The sequence below is a fragment of the Balearica regulorum genome, chromosome 2, assembly GCF_011004875.1.
Source record: "Balearica regulorum gibbericeps isolate bBalReg1 chromosome 2, bBalReg1.pri, whole genome shotgun sequence".
Lineage (NCBI taxonomy): Eukaryota > Metazoa > Chordata > Aves > Gruiformes > Gruidae > Balearica > Balearica regulorum.
The window spans coordinates 20,704,191-20,728,714 of record NC_046185.1 but is presented as its reverse complement, the minus strand read 5'-3'; the positions used below and the strand labels follow the sequence as shown (position 1 = coordinate 20,728,714).

General features: G+C 40.9%; 1 protein-coding gene across 1 annotated transcript in view; it reads right to left on the bottom strand.

The window, feature by feature from the left end:
• Positions 1-24,170, bottom strand: part of ABRA (actin binding Rho activating protein) — a 37,244-nt gene extending 13,074 nt beyond the window's left edge. The window contains exon 1 of the mRNA XM_075743506.1: positions 24,108-24,170. The gene's annotated coding sequence lies outside the window, so the exon portion shown is untranslated. The remainder of the gene's footprint in view (positions 1-24,107) is intronic.
• Positions 24,171-24,524: the final 354 nt, after the last annotated feature.

The window sequence follows — 24,524 nt, the reverse complement described above, 5'->3', positions numbered from 1 at the left end:
TTAGTCCCATTGAACCTTCAAGCATAAATACATCTTTTGTCTGAATATCTGTAAGGAGTGAACAGAAACAAGGAACAAGCAGTAATGAAGCAATTTCATTTAAAAGTGTAAGCAAACATTTGCAGGAAATTGTTTGCATTAGGCTTTCAGTTCTATTTGCATTATGAAGGAATTTCTGAAGATCATGAAAACAAGATAGCCTTTAAAAGATAGCTACAAATATGTTGCTATTCCAGTTTATATTGAGTGTATTTCTTTGTCAGTGAATGATTATCTTTTTCTGATAATAAAACTATTTAATATTATGAGCAATTTAATTTTGCTGTTGCAACTTGCTGACGTATCTTAGTTTACAGTTTACCAAGAAATAGTTTTATGGCTTTGAGAATATGACATTATTGGCTGCTATTGGAACCTGTCCCTGAGCAGAACATTGGATACAAAGCATTTTAAGTCTTTGCATAACTTTGCAATACAAGAAGGACAGAAGTCATACCAGCGTAGGAGAACCTGAAATCAGATACATAGATGTAATATGATAAATGATAAATGTATTTTGTACATCTACAAGAAAGAATAGCAACAACAACAAAAAAATTTAAAAGCACAGTTCTATATAGACAAAAGATGTTACAAAACCAGAGATAAGAGGTATAATCAAATCACCATTTTCCAGGTATTAATAAGGCAGTGTTTCCATGCATTATGGCTTTCAGGTTTTTTTCTATTAAAATGAACTGCATGTTTCTATTTCTTGGTGTTTCTCAGATTTCAAGGTGACAAACATAAGAGGAAAAAAGACTTTTCACAATTTTCCAAAAATTTTTCCTTTCAGAGACGGTGTCTCCTGGTTAATTAGAGCATTACAGAATTAATAACTTTGTAAGTATCAGCTTTATCATCAGGTTGTTTAAAGTGCATTTACTTCCAGGTATTACTGCATGTGCATGACTTTGTTATTCTGTATTATCTTTACAGTCTACCAGTCTTGTTTAAAGTCTGACAATACAGAGTATAAAACATACAGAATTGTGCCTTTGATGCATATAGTTGACCTACCACAGGCTTTTGAAGGATCATTGAAAATTTGCATTTAACTTCTGACAAACTTGTTAATTATTGTCATTATAGTTTAAGACCTGCAACTTTAAAAAAAAAAAGTTTTAGCTTCTGAAATCCTGAGTTGAGGAGGGAGAAGAAAACAGACTTAACATTTTAGGAAACATACTCCAAGCTCTTCAAACACAGAAAAACCTACTCATAGAAAGAAAAAAATACAAAAAAAAAAAAAAGAGAGATTGTATATAAAATAAATCAAATGTTTCATTATTTGCTTTAAAGTGTTGTAATTCAGGACCAGGCTCAGAACTGAAGAAACAGGCCTATCTCAGTATATTTTCAGTATTTTATGGTGAGGTTTTTTAATATTCACTGAGGGAAATACTTTGAATTAGGCAAATACTGCAATTTTTTAAAAAGCTCTCAATTAGCTAAAGCAATTAGCATATTTTCAATGCCTCAGTCAAAATCAGACTCAGCTCTATTGTTATTCCACATCCTTAAAGGTCCTGACACAAAGGATTATTTGAAACAAATGAGGTTATGGAGCAGATTTGAAGATATCTGTGGAAGAAAGCAGAAATCCTTGACTAGTTCATCACAATGTTTCTCGTAGTACGGGGGATCTCATTTAAAAGCTATACCAGCGTAGTGAAGCTGTAAACTGGGGCTGTGATTCTTGACCTTTGGGTAGTGCAAACGAAGTCTCCCGAGTGCTGTCGACTCTGCCCGCTCCCCCCGCTATCACATTCCACTGCAACAGGCAGGACATACCGTTATTTATTAGTTCTCACTTAACCACCAACTGCTCTAACAGCATGCAGCTGTGTTATTGTTAGTAGAGGTAGACCCCTAACTTCGCTTGTCTTTAACCGAGCGAAAGTCCCGTGGCCAGGCTAGGAGAGGAGCGCTGCTCTGTGAAGTTATTCGCGTGAGCCCGGCTGACACTTGGTGTCAAGGAGTGAGTGATGGGAATTGCCGGGAGACCAGGTGGTATTTGCACTGTTGTATGGGTATTTCCATGGCTCACGGCTGGGCTTCAGTTGCCGACAAAGTTCGAGCTGAGGTTCCCAAGGCTCTTTTGAGGTTAGTTTTGATCAAAAACTTCAAAAACATGTTAGATTAAGTTACATGGCTACCTCATTTTTAAACTACTCTTCAGACATCTGCCTCGTTTCTTACATTATGTAAGAATAATTAATGGACCATGATTAAGATGCAAAATTCTTTGCAAGAAGGCCATGAGAGCAGAGGAGTGGGATCTTGAGGACTGTACTCCATGGACATTATTTAAAACCTTCCATCATTTTATTTGCAGTACAGGAGCAAGCTATGCTTTCCTCTTGGACTCAAGGATATCTAATTGCTGGTAGCAGCCCCCAAACTGGAATAAACTGTGCTGGGAGGGGGTAACAGGTATAGCAACTCAATTTTCTCATCACTTTGGTGTGCTAATTGTGTAACTTCTTCATGCTTTGCTTAAATACACACATTGGCATGCTTAGTAATTCAGTGCATGATTTAATGATTTAAAATATAGATCTGTGTATTAACAGAGATTTGGAGGGAAAAAAGACTCCCCATCTCTTTTTCTTGACTGAACCAAGTCAACTTCCCTCACAAGTGGTGTCAGCCATTTGAGCACTGAAAATTTGAGGAGGTGGTGAATTTTCAAGAGTGGCTTTTGATTTTTGAAAATGCATGACTGGTTGGCTTGAGATATTTTGCTTTTCAGAGAAGTAGACTGTTTCTAGCTCTCACTGGACTGGGCCTTTCTAGCTCATTCCCTACATCACTAGTCAAGGCTAACTTAATCCAGTGTTGTATATCTCAGGAGATGGTTAGGAGTGGGATTTGACTGAACAATAACAAATTCAGTATTATTTAACAGCCCCAGAATGCAAACTCAAATTTTCCAGCTGTTTTCGTAAAATAAAGAGAAAGGAGAAGCACATGTTTATGTTTGAAGAGTGTTATGGTGCTCACATCACTTGACTGGGTATGGTAATTTTGGTGCTACTGCATTCACCTTTTTTTCTCTGTGAAGCCTGATAAGGTTTGTGGCAGAGGCCAATGGATCTGTGCCTGAGGGCTTACCAGGTTTTCCAATATAATAACAATATCAGAGACTTAAGTCAGACATAAGTAATCTATTTTTGCTCTTTTCTTAGCCAGATGATTGCCAATAAATATTTTTGCTGAAATTGCTGCACTATATCAATAGCGGTCTTTATTTCTCTCTTGGTATTTCTTTTCACATAGTGATTTAGGAAAGAAAGAGAAAGCAACTGGGAGGTTACGAATGGTGGGAGAGAGGTAATAAAGATAAAAGACTTCTTGCCATACACTTTGAAACCCACTGGGAATCATATGAGAAGCATTTCAGTGAGTGGAATCCACAGGCAAAGGCTGCCACCAGGCAATGCACTGAGCCAGAATACATTCTCTCAAGCTCTCTTTTAAGGGCTCTCCTATTTTTTGAGTTGAATAAGAAAAAGGGCAAGGTTTAGTCGAGCCCCAGGGCTACAATATTCCACAAATTTGGCAACCAACTTAGGAAAAATCCTTAGCAGGAAATATATCTGCAACATGTATTTTAAAAGTACAATAAAAATAGTTAGATGTAGGAAGAACCTTTCTCATTGTCAATGTTTTGGAGGTGCTGGTTATGAGCCTTCAAGGCACTTTCTCATGAGCTTCATGATGAAGATACATGAGGGAGGCGTTGTGCTGTGATGAACGCTTAGTGCAGCTCCTATGCCCTCCAGCGCTGTTATCAGTTCCCCCACATTGCTCTCTCATGAAGCATACAGTCCTTTGGCTCCATGGGCAGCTCCTCCCTCCTGGCACTGCTTCCAAGTCCTGCTTGTGCTGCCTTGTGCAGGTGAGACTGGATCCATGCAGAGGCCAGCAAGGCTGAGTACTGCTGCTGGTGAGTGCCTGTGCTCAGCACCAGGAGCAGAGTTCATGGTGCCCAGCACTGCAGGTCTTTCAAGAGCATCTTGGTTACCAATCAGGTACCCAGAGCAGGGGTCCACAACAACTGGCAAGCCAAGGAGGTAAAAGAGAGGAAGACCTTCTTCTGTTGGTTATTAATGAGAATTTTTAATTCTGAGTTGGTTACTAGGAATAGTATTTAATAATAAATAAAGTAGGTTAACAATACAGAAGAACTTCTAAGGGAAGATTTTATTTCTATGACTGAACTTATTCAGTCATAGCATCTATTAAATTTGATAATACCAGCTTCACACAGTGTGATGCTTCACACAGTGTGATACTTCACACAGAAGAATTTTTTCTGAGGTGGGACCTGCATTTCAGTACAAGCTTTCAGAATTGCTAGTTACCCTTACATTTTTCCCTTGCAAAAGAAAAATACATTAACAGTTCTCAGTCTCTCTCTTAGATGTTCTCCTATGTCCTCAAGCTCCGACGAGCCCTAAACATCTCATACTATTTATGTCTTCATGTCCTGTTTCATTAAGTTGTTTCCACAGAAACTGTCTGATAAAGTAGTGATAAAGTAATTTTTTTTTTTCTTTAGATCTTCTTCTGTTCCTAAGGTCTCAGAAGATGTCCATTTTTCCTCTTTCTGTTTTGTGGGAGAAGATATAATTATCTTCTTTTAGAAAGTCTGCCTTGGTTGGTGATCACCTTAGAGGAGGGTGGAGCAGTTCCAAGAGTTTCTTGCGCATTCCCACTTTGCCGGTGCAGCTGCCACTATGAACGACTCCTTGCTTCTTGTTTGATTTCACACACAGACCTCCCACCGCCTCCTCTCTTTGAAACAGAAGTGTAGTCAGACAGTATGGGCTGTGCTCTGCCTTTCAAGGGTGCCCCTCTCCAATTTAGCAGTGCCACGTTAGATTTCCTTCAAGTTCTTCAGCATTTCAAAGCACTCCTCCAGCTGAAGTGGTTCAAACAAACATGCCTGACTTGCCAGGAGAGAGCTCAGTCACCCAAGAGGTTGAGAGGACAGAATGACTCTTCACATCCCTCACATCCGGGTAAAGCTGTAACCTGAAACACCCAGTGTTCAAGAGGCAAGGGAGGGGCAAAGAACAACCACAAAAATCTCTACCATAGGAGAACACTTGCACTGTGAAGAGCCATTCAGTGTTTTCATAGAATCATAGAATGGTTTGGGTTGGAAGGGTCATTAAAGGTCATCTAGTTCCAAGCCCCCTGCGGCAGGCAGGGACACCGTCCACTAGACCAGGTCGCCCAAAGCCCCATCCAACCTGGCCTTGAACACTTCCAGGGAGGGGGCATCCACAACCTGTTCCAGTGCCTCACCATTCTAACAGCAAAGAATTTCTTTCTAACATCTAATCTAAATCGACCCTCCTTCATCTTAAACCCATCCCCCCTTTGTCCTGTCACTACACTCCCTCATAAACAGTCCCTCACCAGCTTTCCTGTAGGCCCCCTTCAGAAACTGGTAAGCCGCAATTAGATCTCCCCGGAGCCTTCTCTTCTCCAGGCTGAACAACCCCAACTCTCTCAGCCTGTCCTCATAGGAGAGGTGCTCCATCCCTCTGATCAGTTTCATGGCCCTCCTCTGGACTCGCTGCAACAGCTCAATGTCTTTTCTGTACTTTCGCCCTATGTCCAATGCTGTTTATGCATTTTATCCAATCAGTCTTCAATGTAGGGTCCTCAACCCAGCATTTTGTCTAACAAGCACTTGCTGTGCTTTCCATCAGCCTGAATGAATGGGCATGACGAAAAGCAACGTGGGTCATAGCAATTCAGTCAGTGCCAGACTGAGCTAGCAGACTGCAGAAGACATTGACATGACCCATATGCTGTAAAGGACACATTGACTGGTAAGTTACTCTCTGGATCTCCAAGGATATCTGTTAGGCATGATTGTAGCTCCTATATATGGCAACACAATGAAGATAGTGAGAACTGCTTCCCTTGTCTATTGCTGGTTGTTCAAGGGAATGCTGCAACGGTGGGAAAGTAGCATCTACTAAGAACTCTTTGTTCCATTGTTGACTATGGAAAAAGTAAACTTGCATTAAGGAATATAAATGCCAGGAACACTTTTCTTTCCACTACTTTTCTATTCTGTTTTCCTTACAGAAATTCTATAGTTTATTTTAAAAGCAATTCTTGGTAATTCTGGAAGTTTAGTGATTTGTTTAGCATGTTCAGATATGTGTATCATAAGCATAGTTAGTATTTCTGAGTATAATTTTGTCTAATCTTTAGCAAATAATTATACTGAGCCATTGCAACTTCCATGTGGTTTTGCTTCTAGTTTCGGATGACTCCTTGACATTTATTAAAAATAGAGCAGCGACTAAGGCCCAGCTGTGCAACAGTATTTTTAGGAAATCTCAGTATTAGATACAGATCAAAATGCTGAAGATATCTTATTTTAAAAAATATTATATTTTTTTCTACATACAAACAACATTGGATGTCTTTATGCATATTTAATGTTTTAGTACAGAAAGCAGTTCAAATCTAGGAAAATCTGAAGGATCAGATTCTGATATCTATTGCTGTTGATTAAGGCTTGTTGTACAGCGACTCTCAACATTAAGAGTGAGCATACTGGCAAGACAAGTGATCATTATCTGATATAATGCAGATGGTAGCCCATCAGAAGATGAAAAAAACTTGTATTTTAATTGAACAAAACAGTCAGTATAGACAACTTCCAGTTCATTTGGAAACTGTTAACTTTAACGTGTTTGAGAATAACAATGGCAACAGCACCTTAGTGACACTGAAAATTAGAGGAGCATCAATGTATCACAAGTAATTTTTGGAGATGTCTTTGGAGGTTATACGAGTTAGCTCCTGGCCACTCCATTCTAACAAAACCTTAATGTGTCTGTCTTTACTGACATGAATGATCTTGAGTATTTGCCATAGTACAGTCAAATACATGCATAACTCTAGGAGGACTTTAATCTTTCATCAAAATGAAGCTTTTGATCTAAATTTGCTCGGGTACTTCTGTAGTGAAAATGCAGTGGCTTCATTTGGACAGAATTTGTAAGAAGCAAGTGAAGATTTGAAGCAACAGCCAGTACACTTCCCTCCCAAATGCACCCCTGATTTTGCTTTGGACGGTTTGCATTCCCTGTCATTCTAGGACAGAACAAGCAGCAAGGGTCCTTGTGCCTGTTTTTACTTTAACTGTGATACCAAGGGTTGCAGAAGAAACAATGACAGAATTAAGACACCAACACTGATCCAGAGATCACTTACTGGACAAAACCAGTCAGAAATGTTCTCCCATCAATGAGTGGTGTGGGTAACTTATGTGTAGGCATGGAGCTGTGACCACCCTCTCTTTCTACGCTGGTATTGCCTATTCGTTCTCATGCTTGATATGTTCCCAGTATAGCTTAGCTCTTCTCTAAACTTCACCTCCCTTTTGAACAAGGGGATTTTCATCGTCTAGTCAGGACTAGTTCATATTGCATGAATTGCAGTAAGTCTCAAGTGTCACTTTCAACACTTCTCATTGTTTTCTGTTTTCTTGTTGAAATTCAGGATGGAAAAAAAATTCGCATGTTAAATTTATTTCTACAACACTATCTGTCCTACATCTGTGTTATTAGACCAGTACAGCATCTCGAAAGAATAGATAATCCCTACTCAGTGTGACTGTCTTTAAATAAAGATGCTGACCTCCAAGCCAACATAAATAGATCATTTATGGAAATAAACAAATTACTGTTGGAGTCAGGCTTGTCCCCAATTCTTCTGTGAGTGGAGAGTTGGACATAATTGAGAGATCAAGAGTCATGAGGTTAATGAGGTCATACTGCCAGGGTCCAGTCTGGGTTTACTATAACATGAAAGACTCAGCTCTGATCCCGACTGGCACGTTCACTTAGCAGCAATACCATCCCAGCACCAATCTGTTCAGAAACCTGAAACCGCCTTCCGTGAGCCATCATCTTGCTGCATGACACCATCAGAAGACATATGTTCCTCTGCACGTGAAACCACTTAGACCATCTCCCTCCGTGTTTTTTGTAAACATGTTTGTTAAGGAGAAAGAGTCACTAATGGAGCTTCCCCTTTTTCAAATGATAAAAGGATTATCACAATTATAGCAAACTGTGTTTGAAAACCCTTATTAATTTTCCACTTAGCTGTCAGTCAGATCTATTTGAACTATGGAAAATGCCATATTTTACATGGCACATTAGAAAGAATGATGCCATGATTTTTTTAGTTTATTTTTTTATTGATAATGTTTTCCAGATAGTATGTGATAACAAACCTCATATAACAAAAATGAAGTATCACAGCTTGTTACAAAACACTTTCTGCCCTGTGCACTGCATGACGAGAGGTTTCTGTGGAAGGCGGACGGAGTTCTGGGGTCAAGACAGACGCCTGGGGCAGAGGGGGAGCAAAGCAGAGCTGCAGAACCACAGGCTCTTTTACTTTTGTGAAGTAGTGCTCCTAACACTGTGTTTGACTAAGCAACTTCAACAAAAGCAGGTTTTTGCATGCCACAAGACAATTTTTGAAGCTTACTGGAAAATTTTCTACGAAGCACTTTCTCTACTGAACTAAAAAGTTATATAAAAATCAAATGTATCTTGCAAATAGTTCAGTTTCAACAAAATCCTGACAGAACATCAGGAATTTTCAAAACTGCATCTTTTGCTGCCACATAAGAAAACCCTTACCCTTCACCCACCCCTGCTGAAGCCCAAAGATTTTGTAAGGAAAAACTGAAAACAGTTTGTAAAAATTCAAAAGATTTCCCTTTCAGACTTTGAAAATGAAAAATACAGCATTTTATTTTTCAAAATAAAATGCTTTATTTTATTTTTCACTGTTTCAACAAAACAGTGGGGTTTGTTTGGGGTTTATTACTATATGTAATATTAAATGTAAACTCATACTGTAAATCTTCTGCAATGAAACAAAAATCAACTTTAAAAAAAAAAAAAATTAAATATTTCTGCTTCCTCCATTGATTTTTCATTTCGGAAGGAAAGCAAAAGGCTTTATTTTTTGCTACATCTAAAAAGGGAAATCACTTATTTTCTCCCTGTATCTCCCAATGCCTCACGCACATGTACTTTGTGAGCACTGCCAGGTGCTGAACTAAGTTACTGCAGCCCTTGTCAGACATGCTGCCCTCCCCTTGGCTGTCATTACCACACTGACCAGGCTTTGTCTTTCCAAAATAAAACTGCTAAGAATGGCAGTACCTTCAGTCACCAGTTGTCAGACCCTTTGAGACCTCAGCAGTTCTGTAGACTCCCAGAAATTCTGGAAATAACCTATTAATATGTTTCTATAATGACATGTAGTGGAATTTCATTTCCACACACATCTCTGGCCTTTTTCATCTTGACCTGGGCTAATAGAGCTCTGTGAACTCAAATGTTTGTTAGACTGAAATTGGGCTGCTCAGTAAGTCTGCGATCTAAGATTTCTTTTGTCTTTTTCCTGTCTCATTGGCTGCACAGGATGGTTTTTCACCAGACCTGAATAAGTCTTAGAGTAATTTAAACTTAATAATGCAATGTGCATTATTGCTGTAACAGTATGTTTAGATTTTGTGAAGTGCTATGGTAATGTTTTATGTTGATCCTTCTTTGTTGTTCATTGGCATTTCCATTTGATATAGTGTTTCTCCAGGCTGTTCTGCAGTAGTCATTTGAACAAAGCTGATTGATAGCCTAAAAAGTTTATAAACAGAATCAGCATCAAAGATGAGGAAGTTTTCCTTTTGTTTTGTTTAAACAGAGCCTTGGGCTTAAAATTTCCAATCAAACACTTTCAACTAGGTTGCGAATGTTAAGCATCAACACATTTCTTAATTGCATTTTACTCCAAAAAGAAACCGGTCCTAAACTCTTCCAAATGCACAAAACATTAAAAAAACCCCAAAACCCCACAACAAAAAAAACCCCCACTGTGTGTGATGTGATATGAACGAAAGGGTATCTTAATGGCATCTTGACCCAAACCTTGTGACTATGTTCCATGATCTTTCAACTGATGTGAGAATCATGGAGAATTGCTGCCACATTTGATTAAAATAAGCACCACACCATTCAGGGAGAACTTTCCTATTCCTATTGTTAATACTTCACAGTGGGGCCAACACTGAAGAAATGCCACCTAGCACTGCTATGGGGTATCAAACCTCCCATTTCCCAGCAATCACAAGGAAAATGCTAAGATCGTTACAACTTTCTCTAATTGAAGGTAACGCTTTAGATCAGTCACAACATGGATTCAGGTCATGACAAGGAATGGAAATAATTTTAGAGTCAGTGATGGATGGTCCCCTGTTGGTAATAGATGCTGGGCAGGAACTGATCCGTGGTTCTTAGACCTCTCTGCAGACCACAGAAAAACAGTAAGGCCTTGAGAAGTGTACTAAAATCTGATAGATTCTTCTTGGGGGTCCCCAGAAGGTTAAGAAAGGAATGTCTGCCACTAGACCTTGTCTTCTTCCTACTGCCATATTCTGTAAATCTCTTTTTTTCTTCCACAAGTCTATCAAAACTTGTACGAAGCTGCGAGGGGAATAGATGAAGGCTGTGGCTGCATGTCAGCTGCTGACGGCTGTGAAAGGCATGGTTGATATCTGCTGTCATGTTATCATTCCCTCTCTCCTCACATAGCTGTTTATCACCATTTACTGGGGAAGGCAACACGTGAAGGCTCCTTAAACAATACAAGTCTCCTTTCTCAGCCTTAATAAAACACGTTCTCTACTGCTTGTCTTCCAATCTGACGGATACAAAATTGTTCTCAGTTAAGCTTATATGATCATTTAGGGGCCAGATGACATTAATGGTCATACAGAGAAGCATATTTAGGAAGCTTTAGCCAGCAGAAAGCACTGCTGCATAGCTTATCTACACACAACAAAATGTTTTTACAAGTACCTCAAATCTGTCCTTTTTTCTCCACAGTGGCTTTCCATAGAAAATAAGTCAGATTAGAGACCTTGTTCTTATCTTGGAAACGGTAAAATGTTGTTTTTTTTTTTCTTTTTTAAATGATTGCATAAAGCCCTAGGATGAAGATAATCATGGAATAAATGATTTCCCTGTTACAAGGAAACCTTCTATTGTAACAATGATGTGTGGGAGGCAGAGGACTTTTCTGGGGCTGTTCTGTCTGTGAAATAAATTTCCACAAAAGCAAAGGATAAGCCTTGTCACCTTCCTCTGCAAATGACTGTTCAAATATTGCTGTTCCACATACAGCACCTGCTTCCCTAAACTGCCTCTCTAGGCAACTCAGAGCAGCCTTTACAGCTTAATAGGCACAGGTCAAGGAAGCTTGATCAGTTTAGTGGAACAGTTTCAGTCAATATTGATTTGCAACTAAGGGCAGAACTTGGCCAATGAGCAACCACCCAGGGCTGTTAAAAACAGAAGTGGAAAGCTGCTCCATCTCCTTCCTAGAAAAGGCTTCAACGGTTGTTTTGTTGGAGGCAGAGGATGACTTCAGACCAGTGTAGCGATTGTGAAATTGGACCCTGGGCAGAGGTGGGCACAGCCATGGTACCTTCATGGTAGCTGTTGCTGCTCTGCCATTATCAGTGGCCAAAGCTGGTGGCTGGAACACGCTGCTGTTGCTTCACTGTCAGTGGCACATAACTCGGCATTGAGAGCACCAGCTGCAGCCTTTCTAACCCTAACTTCCTGAAATCATATTAAAGCTAGAGAATTAAAGACCGAGGGAGTTTCACAGTAACAGCAAAGTCAAATCCTAGCTGGTGTCGCCTGAATGGCTTCTCAGCCACAGAGAATTTAGAACTGCTCTTTTTTATTTCTTTTAAAGATTTTTTTCCATTAGCTTCATTTTTTCCCCATAACTAGGGCTCTGATCTTTCTTTTCAGGGATCAGATTTGATCTCCTTCCTCTAAGTTTCACAGAAGGAGGGCACGTGCAGAAACAGGAACTTGTCTTGAAAGAAGCTTCAAACTAGGATCAGAGAGGAACTTGCACCTTGTGCAGCACTCATTTCTTCCTACTGGCTCCTGCTAAACGTAATCAAAAAGAGCCTGACAATAGTGTCACAGCCATAGACTATTGCATAGGAGGTATTAGCTGGTCCCCCCGCTCCCCCCCCAAGGATCATCAATAACACTGGACTAGTAACATGAAAATACACAGAGCCACTCGTTCCTTGCTGTGGCAGTTTTCATTCTGCTTTCCTGCATTGTCAACTGGCAGTGGCTAGCTGTTGCAGAGGAGATATTTCACCAGAAATCTGACAATCGATGTCGTCAGCCCTCAGCCAGGCTGCTGGAGGATGCCCTACGGACAGGGAGAGACTCCCGTGGCCGAGGGGGACGGCTGACACTGAGCGTAATCCAGTTCACAGTAAGTATGTTCGCAGTTCCCCGAGGAAAGGGGCAGTAAACATGCCAGATCACTCTAAAATCTCTTTTAATGTGAAACGAGGTTAGAAAAGAAGTTTAATTTACAAAAGATGAAGTTTAATTTACAAAAGATGGAGAGGAGCTCCTAAATCAATCTAGAGACAGGCAGGATGGAAACACAATAAATGTCTCCATAAGTACCTGGTACTTTGTTGCAATTTCAGAGGGGTTTTTTTGTTTTATTCAGCTAGCGGAGCTGAGCACTGATGTGGATGGACATGAATCATCTCGTCACAGCTGGTGTCTGATTCTTAAACAAATCACATTCTCCAAGTGTTATCTTTTCAGGTAATTATTAGTGGTATATGGAGGATGTGTAGGTGTTGTACCACTGCTCTGCAGTAATATTCTCCTCTTGGTATGGTTCAGATGGGAGGGGAAGGTCTAGCAGTTTATTCAATATGAAAAATGTGATTCTGTGCAGAAAGAACTTGCCCCTGTCATTTGAACAGGGGGTAAAGCAGAGTTCTGCTCATTTTCTTCTGAGATTTTTCACTCTTGGAAAATACAAAATAATTTCTGAAAGCTCTTAATCAGTTAGTGTTCTGTGATTTCCCAGAAATATTTCAGCTAGCAAACTATGCCAGTCCTCTGACAAGAACTCAGGTAAAGGCGAAGATTAATAAATTCAGGGCTATATTTAATAGGAATGAAAAACTGAAAAATGCCACACTGCAAACAGTGCCACTCTATGCGAATTATGGTGCCAAGCTTTTCATCCGGCTGTGGGGTGCTTGGCATTAGCTTTGTTGGGATACTGCCTGTGAAGCGCTCTGCAATCAGAACGAGAGCTGTTGTTCGGGCACTGGAGCTCGTGCTGGCTGGCTGGAGCGGTGGGGTATGACTTGCCTTCCCTCCCTCCACCGCACACGATTCTCTGTCTATGTAAGGTGGGTGTGCAGGAGGCCACGCTGAAGCACAAGGTGGGACCCTAAAGACCCTCACCGCATTCTCTGATCATTAGCTTCAGTCTCCCAGAATGGCTGCCCAGGCTATTTAATCCCTGCACACAGATTTAGGTGTTTTCTTTTAACAGACGGCACCAGTGGGCACTTCTAAAGATGGCTACCTAGCACAGCTTGTGCAATGCTGCCTTGCCCAGCAGTGTTTAAGGAGAAAAGCGTGCAGTGCTTAGCCTCTTTTTTCTCTTAGAAGCAGCCAAAACTGTTTTTGGCACTTATCACTAACTGCAGCAAACAAAGCAACTGGATGATAAAAGCAACAACAGCAACTACCGGCTTTAGCCTTTTATTTCCTGCATAACTTAGAAGGATGAAATATTTGAACTTTGAGGTTATTGATGTGGAACTGCTTGCCCATTCTTGTTTTTCCTTCTCTCTGCAAATCCTTTTAACTAACTTTTGGGAGTAATTTTCCATTCCCATTTATTTTGTTTCCTAGACACATTGCACAGTTCAATGTCCTCAGCTGTTGCCAGGGAAACAGAATTTTGAACCTGGCTTGTCAAGCAAATGAAGGAGCAATTTTTTTTGAAGTATTTCTATAAACTTGGATCAAAGATGATCACATATTTTTTAAGGTAGTGTTGGTAGTACTTTTTTGTAAGATCACTCAATGCTTCCAGTTGCATACCCCTGTATTGTAACTCCTGCTGTTCAGCATGACATTTCATCTAGGCGCCTTATTTGGAAAGTCCCAGTAAACCTGACCTAACTGTTCTGAAGCAGAAAGAGTACAAAATGGTTTAGATGTGTTAAACTAATTCTTACAGCTTTCTCTTCAGTGTGTAGAGATGCCACCATGGTGCAGCAAGGTGAAATTTTCCAGGGAAGAAACACCCTGGTGATAGAGGCTTGGAGGGAGGGGATGGACAATTTTCTGTCCTGCAGTCTGGGCCTGTATTTGGGCTAGCACTTTTCCCAGGTGAAGCTGCAGATATCCCTTTAGGTGGTTTCTTCCCTTCTGCTGCTCACTGGAAGGGAGTGTGGGCAGGCATCAGGCTTCACTGGTGCTGGGCTACAGGTGTGCACTGGGAGATACGTTCTATGTACAGCCCTGAGTCCTCTCCTTCATCCTCTGACGCTTGTGTGAGCACACGGCTTCCCTCTGCTTAGTGTGGTGACAGGTCACATCATCACCAGTACTGGCTGATGAGAAGCTCAATGTAACCCAGCAATGTGCACTTGCAGCCCAGAAAGCCAACCATATCCTAGGCCACATTAAAAGAAACGTGACGAGCACATTGAGGGAGGTGATTCTCCCCTTCTACTCTGCTCTCCCGAGACCCCATGTGGAGTACTGTGTCCAGTTCTGGGGTCCTCAGCACACGAAAGACATGGAGCTGTTGGAGCAAGTCCAGAGGAGGGCCATGAAGATGAACAGAGGGCTAGAGCACCTCTGCTATGAAGACAGGCTGAGAGTTGGGGATGTTCAGCCTAGAGAAGAGAAGGCTCCAGGGACACCTTATAGCAGCCTTCCAGTACCTAAAGGGGCCTACAGAAATGCTGGAGAGGGACTGTTTACAAGGACATGGAGTGATAGGACAAGGGGTAGTGGCATTAACCTGAAGGAGGTTAGATTTAGATTGGATATAAGGAAGAAATTCTTCACTGTTAGAGTGGTGAGGCACTGGCACAGGTTGCCCAGAGAAGTTGTGGATGCCCCATCCCTGGAAGTGTTCAAGGCCAGGTTGGATGGGGCTTTGGGCAACGTGGTCTAGTGGAGGGTGTCCCTGCCCGCAGCAGGGGGGTTGGAACTAGATGATGTTTGAGGTCCCTTCCAACCCAAACCATTCCGTGATTCTATGATCTTAGAGTTCAGGAAGACTCAAATGCGGTAGATGCAGGAGGTAAACGGAGGGGTGGGCATGTGAAGCTGCCACTGAGGTGGCTGTAGCCCAGGTGATGTCTCAGGGTTGTTCCCGAGACTCTTCTGGAATGTGTAATTCCCCCTGAGGTCAGCGGGTATTTTCAGTTTGTGGTCGAGCGCCTGCACTTTGCCATACTGACTGCACAACCTTGTCCAGAAGTAGCAGGTTGTTTCCAATTTGTAATGTTGCTATCTATAGAGCCTTCAACTCTAGCATTAAAAAAAATAATTTGAAATCAATATTACCTTACATTTCATATAGCTATCTCAGGGAAAGAATCCTAACACACCCTGAGACAGACCTTTAAATGAAAACAGGCCGCACCATTTTCTCCAAGAAACTTCTTGTACTTTATGGTATTTATGTTAACTCCATGAGGATTTTTTTTAATTTTATTTTTTTTTTTTCATCAGGACACTGCCTGTCAATGAAAATCATTATGCACTCAGAACTTCGTCCTACTAGTGGAGTTACTAAATTGTATAGGTATTGGAGTTTTACTATTTGGTAATGAAAATTTTTTCTGTAAAACTGAGAATATGAGTGAAAAATATACATGCATAGACTGTCGATAACTTATGGGTTGGTGTAAGGCAGCTGATATAAGGAAACATTTTTCCTTTCTCAGTACAATTACACAAGTTGTGGGACAGTTTTCACTGTGCCCTGGTTACAAGATACACACAGATCCTGACGGGCTCACCAGGATCCTGGAAAACCTAAAGGGAAGTGATGTGGCACCACTTGCACTCTGCCCCTACTTAGCCTTCTTGAAGAGCTGCTGGAGGGTCTTGTTATATCTACCCTCTCCTAACATAGAAAATTTATCTGAAAATGTCAGATCAAAATATTTCAAGAAAACCAACATTTTTACTTGTGTTCAAAACCTGAGATTTTTTTATAACTGAAATGGTTTTGTTGTTCTTTTGTTTTCCTCACCTTTTGCTCAAGATGCAACATTAGACGTACTTATGTCCTTAAAGTAACATATTTTGACTGGTTGAGATCCAAGTCAATAGTAAATATAACAGTTTTGTTCAACATGGTTATGCTGCTGCCTTGCTATACTTCTGCATAGGAAAAAGAAAAAAAAAGGAACGCAGATAAAAATTCATTAAGGATCAAAAAGCCCGACTCATTTAATTTGGAATAAGAATTTTGGGAAATAACGCGATGGATTCTTACCTATCTGATGCCCTGCTAATACGCTGTAGTAGCTGGTGGGTAGCATCACTGCTTTGTGGTGCTGAGGCCCCCATGGAATCTCTCACTAGTTTGGAACAAAAGGGATCTCTTTTGTTACTTCCTGTTAGTCCCTTGAAAGTTTGCCTATGTAGAGCATCGTGTTTAGGATGGCTGGACTGTATGTCTTTTCTTGAAAATAGCAGAAACTTTGTCCTTTCTGTTTCTTCTCAATTACAGACCCTATCTATTTGGCCATTCCTAGTAATTGGTAGTCAAATACTCCAAATGAGAAATTTGTTTGTTATAAAAGGTTCTTTCTGCTCCTGTTGTGAGAATCAATTTTGAAGTAGCTTCAGTGTTGATTTTGTTTCGAAGTGTTCTTTACTTTCGGCGATCACGGAAGTGAGAGCTGCGGTACAGGATACATGCAGAAGGCTGATGATTGACGGTTAATCTAGAAGTGCTGTAACTGTTAAGTCTTTCTAGCCAGACTTGTCAGGATTTTCTTTTGGAAGACAGAGATTTAAATAAAGACTTTAATATACCAACAAGCTATCAAAGGGCAAGTTACCACATGTTAGCTTCTCTATGGTAACTATCTTCGTGTGTTTTTCAGCTCTCGGGCACTCTTCAAGAGATGAAAAATAAATTAAATTCCACCTTAATTGAGAAGTAAGTCACTTTCAATTAATTGGCTCATGTTTGCCATGAGGTACACGGGCATGGATTGACATGGGGAGGTAAAGAGGAGAGTTAAGGCAGTTCCAACGTTCAGTAGAGCAGCCCGTGTGTCCCTTTACCCTTGCTGCAGCAGCTGCTGCCTGTTCCCCTCCCGGCACCCTCATCGCTTCCAGTGTGGCTGGATCTGGCCTTGGGATAAAAGCATGCTCACAGGCAATATCCAAACCTGCAGCACTCGGTTGGTCTATCAAAATCTTACATGTTCCCCACCATAAATCTGGGGCAGCCTGGACAAGCTCAGGTGCCAGTAAGGGGAAGGGAGGCTGTGCGGTGCGGCAGTGCCCTGCCTGCAGCTCTGGCTGCCTTTGCTCCACTGCTTTCTGAAGTCAGCCAGAGGAAAGGGCTCATTAATTCTTTTACGCTAGCCACCCACTTAAAAAGTTCTTTTTTCCATCAGTGAGCAGGTTCTGCCCCTCCTGAAGTCCTGGGGGCTGTCAGTGTCCGTCCCATTCCCAAGCTCTTGCTGACACCTGCTGGCTTCCTGCTCACACCAGACTCAGGGTGCCGGGGAAATTTGGGTGCGGAAAGTGGGCTAGCCCGGTTGTCTTCTGCTGCTTCTGCTGCCTGTTAGTCTCTGCGTTGTTGGTTATTGAACCTTTAAAGGAGATTAATATCTTGGGAACAAATATTTATGCACATGGCATAAAAAATACAGGATATCTCTCCTCAGCACTTGGGACAACAGTAAGTATGACCCTTAGGTGCTACAGCATTTCTTCTAGGCTCTTCCTTAAGAGGGACAGCAGAGATGGAGCAGAGATCCAGACCCTCAGCACCAGCTGGGGAGGCTGGCTTGCTGCAGGATGAGGCATCCCACAACCTACTCAAGGACGTAAGAGCTTCAACAGAGCAGAAGTTGTTCAATTTAAATTGGTTCATCATTTGTTTCAAAATGAAACAGTAGTGCTAGCAATTTGGCATAATTTATGGCAGGTAACTACAAATCATTAATTGTTAGATCCACTTCAGAGTTTCTGTCTTGAGAGAGGCACTCAGTGCAATCCTGGGTTCAGACATGAGGCTTGATAAAAATCAGTATTTGTTTTCTAGCAAGCCTGAGTTATGCAAAGACCTAAATCTCTGTTGCCTTGCTTGAAATACACTCACTTATTTAGTGTGTTAAAACAAATGTGAAATGCAAATAATTTTGCACTTCTCTAAATGACAGTACAGCCAGGGTAGCAGGAGACATGGTCCAAAAGTTTGAGTGCAGGGTTCCGTGTCCTTATCTGCATGTGAATATACTGTAATCTGAATTGAAACAGGAGTGCTTGTCTTTTTCTTTTATGTGACAGTTACAACCTTCAAAGGCTGTGACACCAAGTACAAACCAGTTACTGTTACTTGCTGGGATTAGACAAATAGAGTATTCAGTGAAACAGTGCTGCTCCTCACAAACCATGCTGTACCGTGTGAGATGCCGTTTTGGGAGTGAATTATGACTAGAATCGCAGGGCTGGTCCCTAGTTTGGTTATTCCTGTGTTGCGGCAGCACCTGCAGTGTTAGTGAAAAGGAAATGCTTTTCAGTGTGCTGAGCAATAGCTGATCAGAAGGAAAGAAGAGCTGCCATCTTGTGTGGGGAACTGAGACTGCACTGAAGGAGGCTAAAATTATAAGTCATTAAAAAATTATTATACCTTCAGAAACTCCTTAAGTAAAAATAATTTCCTTTGTAGTGACTAGTTCCATACTTTCTTTTTATTTATTTTTAACTAATACAAATGAATCATTTTGTCCATACGCTCTGTTTTTCTGGCTTCAGCAGTACTGCAAACTCTTTGAGAGGATGCTGAGGCAGTGGGAGCAGTGTCCCATCCTTTGTCTGCAGCAGCTATCAGAGTTCGTGGGCTATGGAGAGGACATCTTGCAGTGAGGAACACCAGTCCTGTACGCAGAAACTGTCTTTGTGTAATTTTGCATACAAAATACGGTAACCACAAACAGGCTTATGGTGTGTTACATGATATTAATGAATCAGATGGTAGCAGGCATCTTTCTCCAAGCTTCTTGGTAGATTCTTTATAGGAACTAGATTTGTTGATTTTTTTTTTTTTTTCTTGCTGGATGTAGATGCTTAGCACAACCAGGCAAAGAAGCGTCCTTGCCAATGCTAGAAGCACAGAGATGCTTTTCCAGTTTCTGTTTTCCCATTCCCTCCTAATTCCTAAAAGCAAGATTGAATATGGGAGCTGTAGTAGCAGATTATGAGTAGACTGAGATGGACAAGACTGTATGCAAAACCCTCACCTGATCTCCCTCTGGTTGCCCTGGGGAAGGAAAGTGGGTTGCTCTGTTTCTGGAGGCCTGCTATGGGCAGACTGGCACTGTCTATCATTGTGTCATCCACAAATCAATCGATCCTGTGTACACCAGCAATGGCTGCATTGCCTGCTTCTGCTGGTGAACAAATGCAGAGTGAGATGTACAGTGACACCTAAAGGGGTTATCCCAGCTGTGCTATTGGGAATTTATTACACCCATACAGATCTCAGATGAGAGATGATCATCAGCATTGCCATTGATCAGCAAGAGAAAGTATTCCCCTTTTGTTTAGCCAAGGATCTTCCCCTACTACATTACGCAGGAATGAAGCTGGAGTCTTCTCCAGCCACTGAGGCAGCAGCAGAAAGTACAGCAACATCCTGACTTTAGCTTTTGCTTTTGGAGAGTTAGCAGTGGTAACCAAACTCAAGGACATGAAGACCTTGTGGTAAAACTGTGTAACAGGCAGAAGAAAACAGTTTCCCATGAGTGTATGTGGGTATGGTAAGGATCATGGTAAGTGGAGAGACAGAGGATGGTAAGACTACCAGAAAAGCTGGATTCTTAACCCAGAAATCTGGATAAAAATAAGTGAGAGTGTATGTCCACATCTGCATTTTTTTTCACAGATGGAAGACACTGCCTTGCCAAAGCAAAATAACACCTTACCCAGGACACAGAGCACGTCTTCACATTGGAAAGGTGGGCTTTGCATCTGAGGTACTGTTGTGAGAAAACCCTTGTTGGTATTTGGGAGTAAGCCCTGGTTTTATCATGACCTCAAGAAAGCCCAGAATCCTGAGGTGACAACCCTGCAGCCATTTTAACCAGGAGGTGGACGGAAAGCACATGTCCTTACCTACTTCTTGTCAAGCACCCAAAGGATACTGAAAGTTAGTTTGTTCTGTCAAGCTTACTTTCTTCTAAATGTCTTTGCCAGTATTAGGTCTGCTCCCCACTACAAAGTTCCCACTGAAAACCAGACAGTGAATCCTCCTGGAGAAGAGTTCATCTGATTTCTGCTACATCCTATTAGCAGTAGAATTAACAGACAGGGTATCCTTGAGGTCTGAGAGAATCAGAAGAGTAACAGATAAACCATGAGAGCTTTATTCCTGTAGGTGGGCTACACAGGGAGATCCTGAGAGAGCAGGTCAACTTCTTCACAGTGACAACAGTATGGAAAGTCTACAGAGCTTTAGCAATTATCTAACAGCAGGTGTTAGTACATGAGCTGGTGGATGCTGAATTTTGAAAAACTTTGTTGGCAAGGGTTATCTCTGTGGGCTTACTGTTAAGGAGATTGAGAGAGAAGCCTTCTTACTTCAGTCACTGGTTAAATCCAAACCTAACAAGTTGGGCTTCTAAATCAGCTACCTCTTGTAAAATCTCACAATGTTTTTTAGTTTGGAGTTTAAGCATAATACTTATGGTGGTCTTAATCCTTATTCAACTGGATGTGTCAAATTAACACTTCATGTTAACAAAACTAAATAAAAAATATAGTCACTTATTCTTGGGCTTGTGGAAACAATTCCAACTGTCTGCTGTTAAAGTGGTACTGGAGAGGAAAACCAGTTATGAGGAACTTAAGGTGTCTCAGCACTCACTCATTTCATGTTAAATTTGACCTTTCTGAAGGCCTTACCCTGAATGATTAGGGACACCCTAGAACTTACTCAGTTGTCTCACCTCACAACAAGACATTTGAGTGTTTCTTCAAAGACCACTGAGAAAGACCAGAGAGGAGCCACTAACACTGCTCATCTGGTCTTACTTCCATCAGTGACAGCTTGGCTTTTCTGCCCTTGCTTTCGAGTAACTGATAAGCAGAAGAGAGACTCTAACTTCCTACCTCTGCTTTTTCCTGTAAACCTCTCGAGACCCAGGACTGTTTCACTGCAAACGGATAACTGTTTTCGGTAAATCCTACGTGTACAAATGAGAACAGTGCACACCATCTACCTGTCCCCTGTAAAACATGATCTGCTATGGTAACTTGTTACAAGGTAACTTAGTTTTCCTAGATAGACACCAGTTCATTGGAAAAGGACTTAGATTCTGTGCCTTACACAGGCTTCACGCAAGCTTAGCAAAATCTCTTCATTCTTTCTGTTCAGGGCTTGCAGGCATTCAAACCTCCTGTCAGACACAGCTGCCCTAAAATCTCCCTTCACGTCTCATCAGTAGCTACCTATTGTGTATCTACATTGTAGGTTCACATTTGGATTGTAATATTTGACACACATTAGCCATTTTGTGATTGCCTAACAGTGCCTCACTGCTGTTCATTTCACACTGTGAGACTGTCCCAATTTATAACTGAAATTCTTACTGTTTTTTTTGTACATGGGCATGCACCTAGAATTTCATCCTTTTCCCAGTACTGTTCCTTATGTCCATCTAATGCCAGTGATCACCAGTTCTTGTATGCTACTTTCATCTCCCTCTGGTGTTGCTTTCCAATTATGTGCCATCGACAGCCCTTACAAGCATGCTACTTTCTGTGCCAAAAGCTTTAATGACACTCCTCCCCAAACCAAGCCTTGCAGGGCTGCACTGTAGCTCCTTTTCTTCTCCCTGTCCCAATCTTCACCTTTCAACGTTACCCACAGCTGTTTTCAGCCTTTCATAATTCTTTTATTTTTTCTATTTTTTATTGTTTATTTATTAATCTATCATGCAATAGTCTGTCATATTCACTGAAGTCCAGATAGATCAGATTGCCAAGAAAATCAGCAAAGACATGGGCTCAGTTTGGCTCTGTCTGTCCTTGATGAACCCATACACATTAACCTGTTTACTGGACACATCTATTTCTTTTAATATTCAGCCTATTTAATGGTTTTTTGGGGTAAGAGAACACATTCAGACACACATGCAGAGGGAGAGGGAAATGAGATCTGTAGTTGTGTGTACTGTTTTCTCTTTATTAAAAGCACATAATAGACTTGCTCTTCTGTACCATCATTTGATTAATATATTAAAAATCCTTGCTAGAATGTGATTCCATGTTCCCATTCCTACAGTGTTATATGACTGAAGCTCATGTCTCAGTTTCCTAATTTGAACATAAAGACTATATTACCCTGACTGTGGGCATTAAAGAAATATTTCAGGCTAGAACTAAAAGTAGTATCTACTGTGTCATTAGGAAATTTTAATTACCATGCTCAGTCTGACCTGTTCTTAAAACCACAGAGAAGCTCTCAGCACACAGGCAAACACAAATCTGAATTACATCTGCGCATTATCCCATTTGCTAGTGTGCTAATGCTTATATGCATGAATCTAGGAACACTCTAATTGCAATCCTAACCACATAACAGAAACATCCACGCTTTTAAATGTAAAGTATGTGAAATCAAGTTTCAGCTATTTAAATTCAGTTCTAGAAGCAGATGTAGCCAGTCTATTTTAGTTTATGGAAGGCCATTAACCAGTCAAGATAACTTCACTTGCATGTCTTGAACAGAGTAAATCTGTGTATCCAGATCAATAGTGACTTACTTAGGAGGTACCTTGTATCTACCTGTTGGGAAGATGAATCCTTCATACTTCATCCAGTTTAATTCTCTCCTTGGGATTAAGGGTTCTGCACAAGTAATTAAATACAGTAACACTATACTGTATCTTTCAGTATATCAAGATATTCCTCAGGCAGTTTGATAAGAAATTTATTAAGAATAAGCCTTATACTATCAATCAAAAGAGAAAGTTTCCTTGTGGGGAGCTTGGAATTCTACTTTCAAGTATACATTTAAGATGAGATGTATTCAGACAACTAAATCAGGCTGGCTTTATTCTCAAAGAACCTGAGCATTTAAGATATGCTTAACCAGCTCAGTTATACTCAGTACTTCCAAGTACCCTCTCTGTTTACTTCTTGATATACTCTACTATAATGGAGCAAATTGCTGTGTGATTCTTTACACCAGGGAAGCATAAGCATGTAATGGGTATTTTTAGGTAGAGGCAGTGATGTTGAATCACTAAACTGATGATGAGATAAGATGGAAAGATGAAACTTTCTTGTATTTCAATTTGGTTTTATTCTGTTTTTATACAGAGTTTAGAATGATGTTGCATGGGGAACTCTGGAAAGGCTTACCACACTTTCTTCAAAACAATTAATGCTACCTTTGTGAGCTCATAACATTTCTGCGGCGTAAATCAAGATTATTCATTTCTACCATAGTTCCTATTATCTAACTCCTACCAAGCCAGCGATTTGGATGCAAGTCTTTGGCAGCAGAAAGTTCGGTTCTAAGGCTACAGAGCTGGCTCTTTGTAAGCATAGTTTTGAAAATGTAAATGCAGTGGACCATGTTTCCCATGGAATTAAAATAATGAGCAATCCTAATTTATTGCATTCAGTGATTAAACAAATATATTCTTCCTTATGTATTCAAATTGCCATCCATCAGCTCTTTCAAGACTGAATATATAGTACCCTTCTAGATAGCAGGAGGAAAGTCTTTAATTAATTATCTCACACAGTGTTATTACTACCTGTACACTGCTGGCTGCAAAAATAATTCTTTGCATTTCTTTGTGGTAAATTATTGTTTCTATGTTGGCAACTTATCGTTTCTATATTGGCAGCAAAAGTACTCACTTGAGGCTCATGAGCCTAACCAGCACTGCTGCTGTGTACAGAGCTCTGCGCACACCTCAAGCCTGCATGGAGAAGATAGAAACCCTTTGAGTGGAGCATTTTTCTCATTTAATGAGAAGAGCAGAGGCCATACTCAGCAGGTAGACTAAGGAATGTTTCCTCTCAAACTTGAGACTGCTGTCTAAACTGCTCTGGGGTGCTGGACAACTCAGATCATAGAACCATAGAATCACAGAATGGCTCAGGTTGGAAGGAACCTTTAAAGATCATCTAGTCCAAGCCCTCTGCCATGGGCAGAGAAATCTTTCACTTGACTGTGTTGCCCAAAGCCCCATCCAACCTGGCCTTTAAGACTCGTAGGGATGGGGCTTCCACAACCTCTCTGGGCAACCTGTGCCAGTGCCTCATCATCCTCAT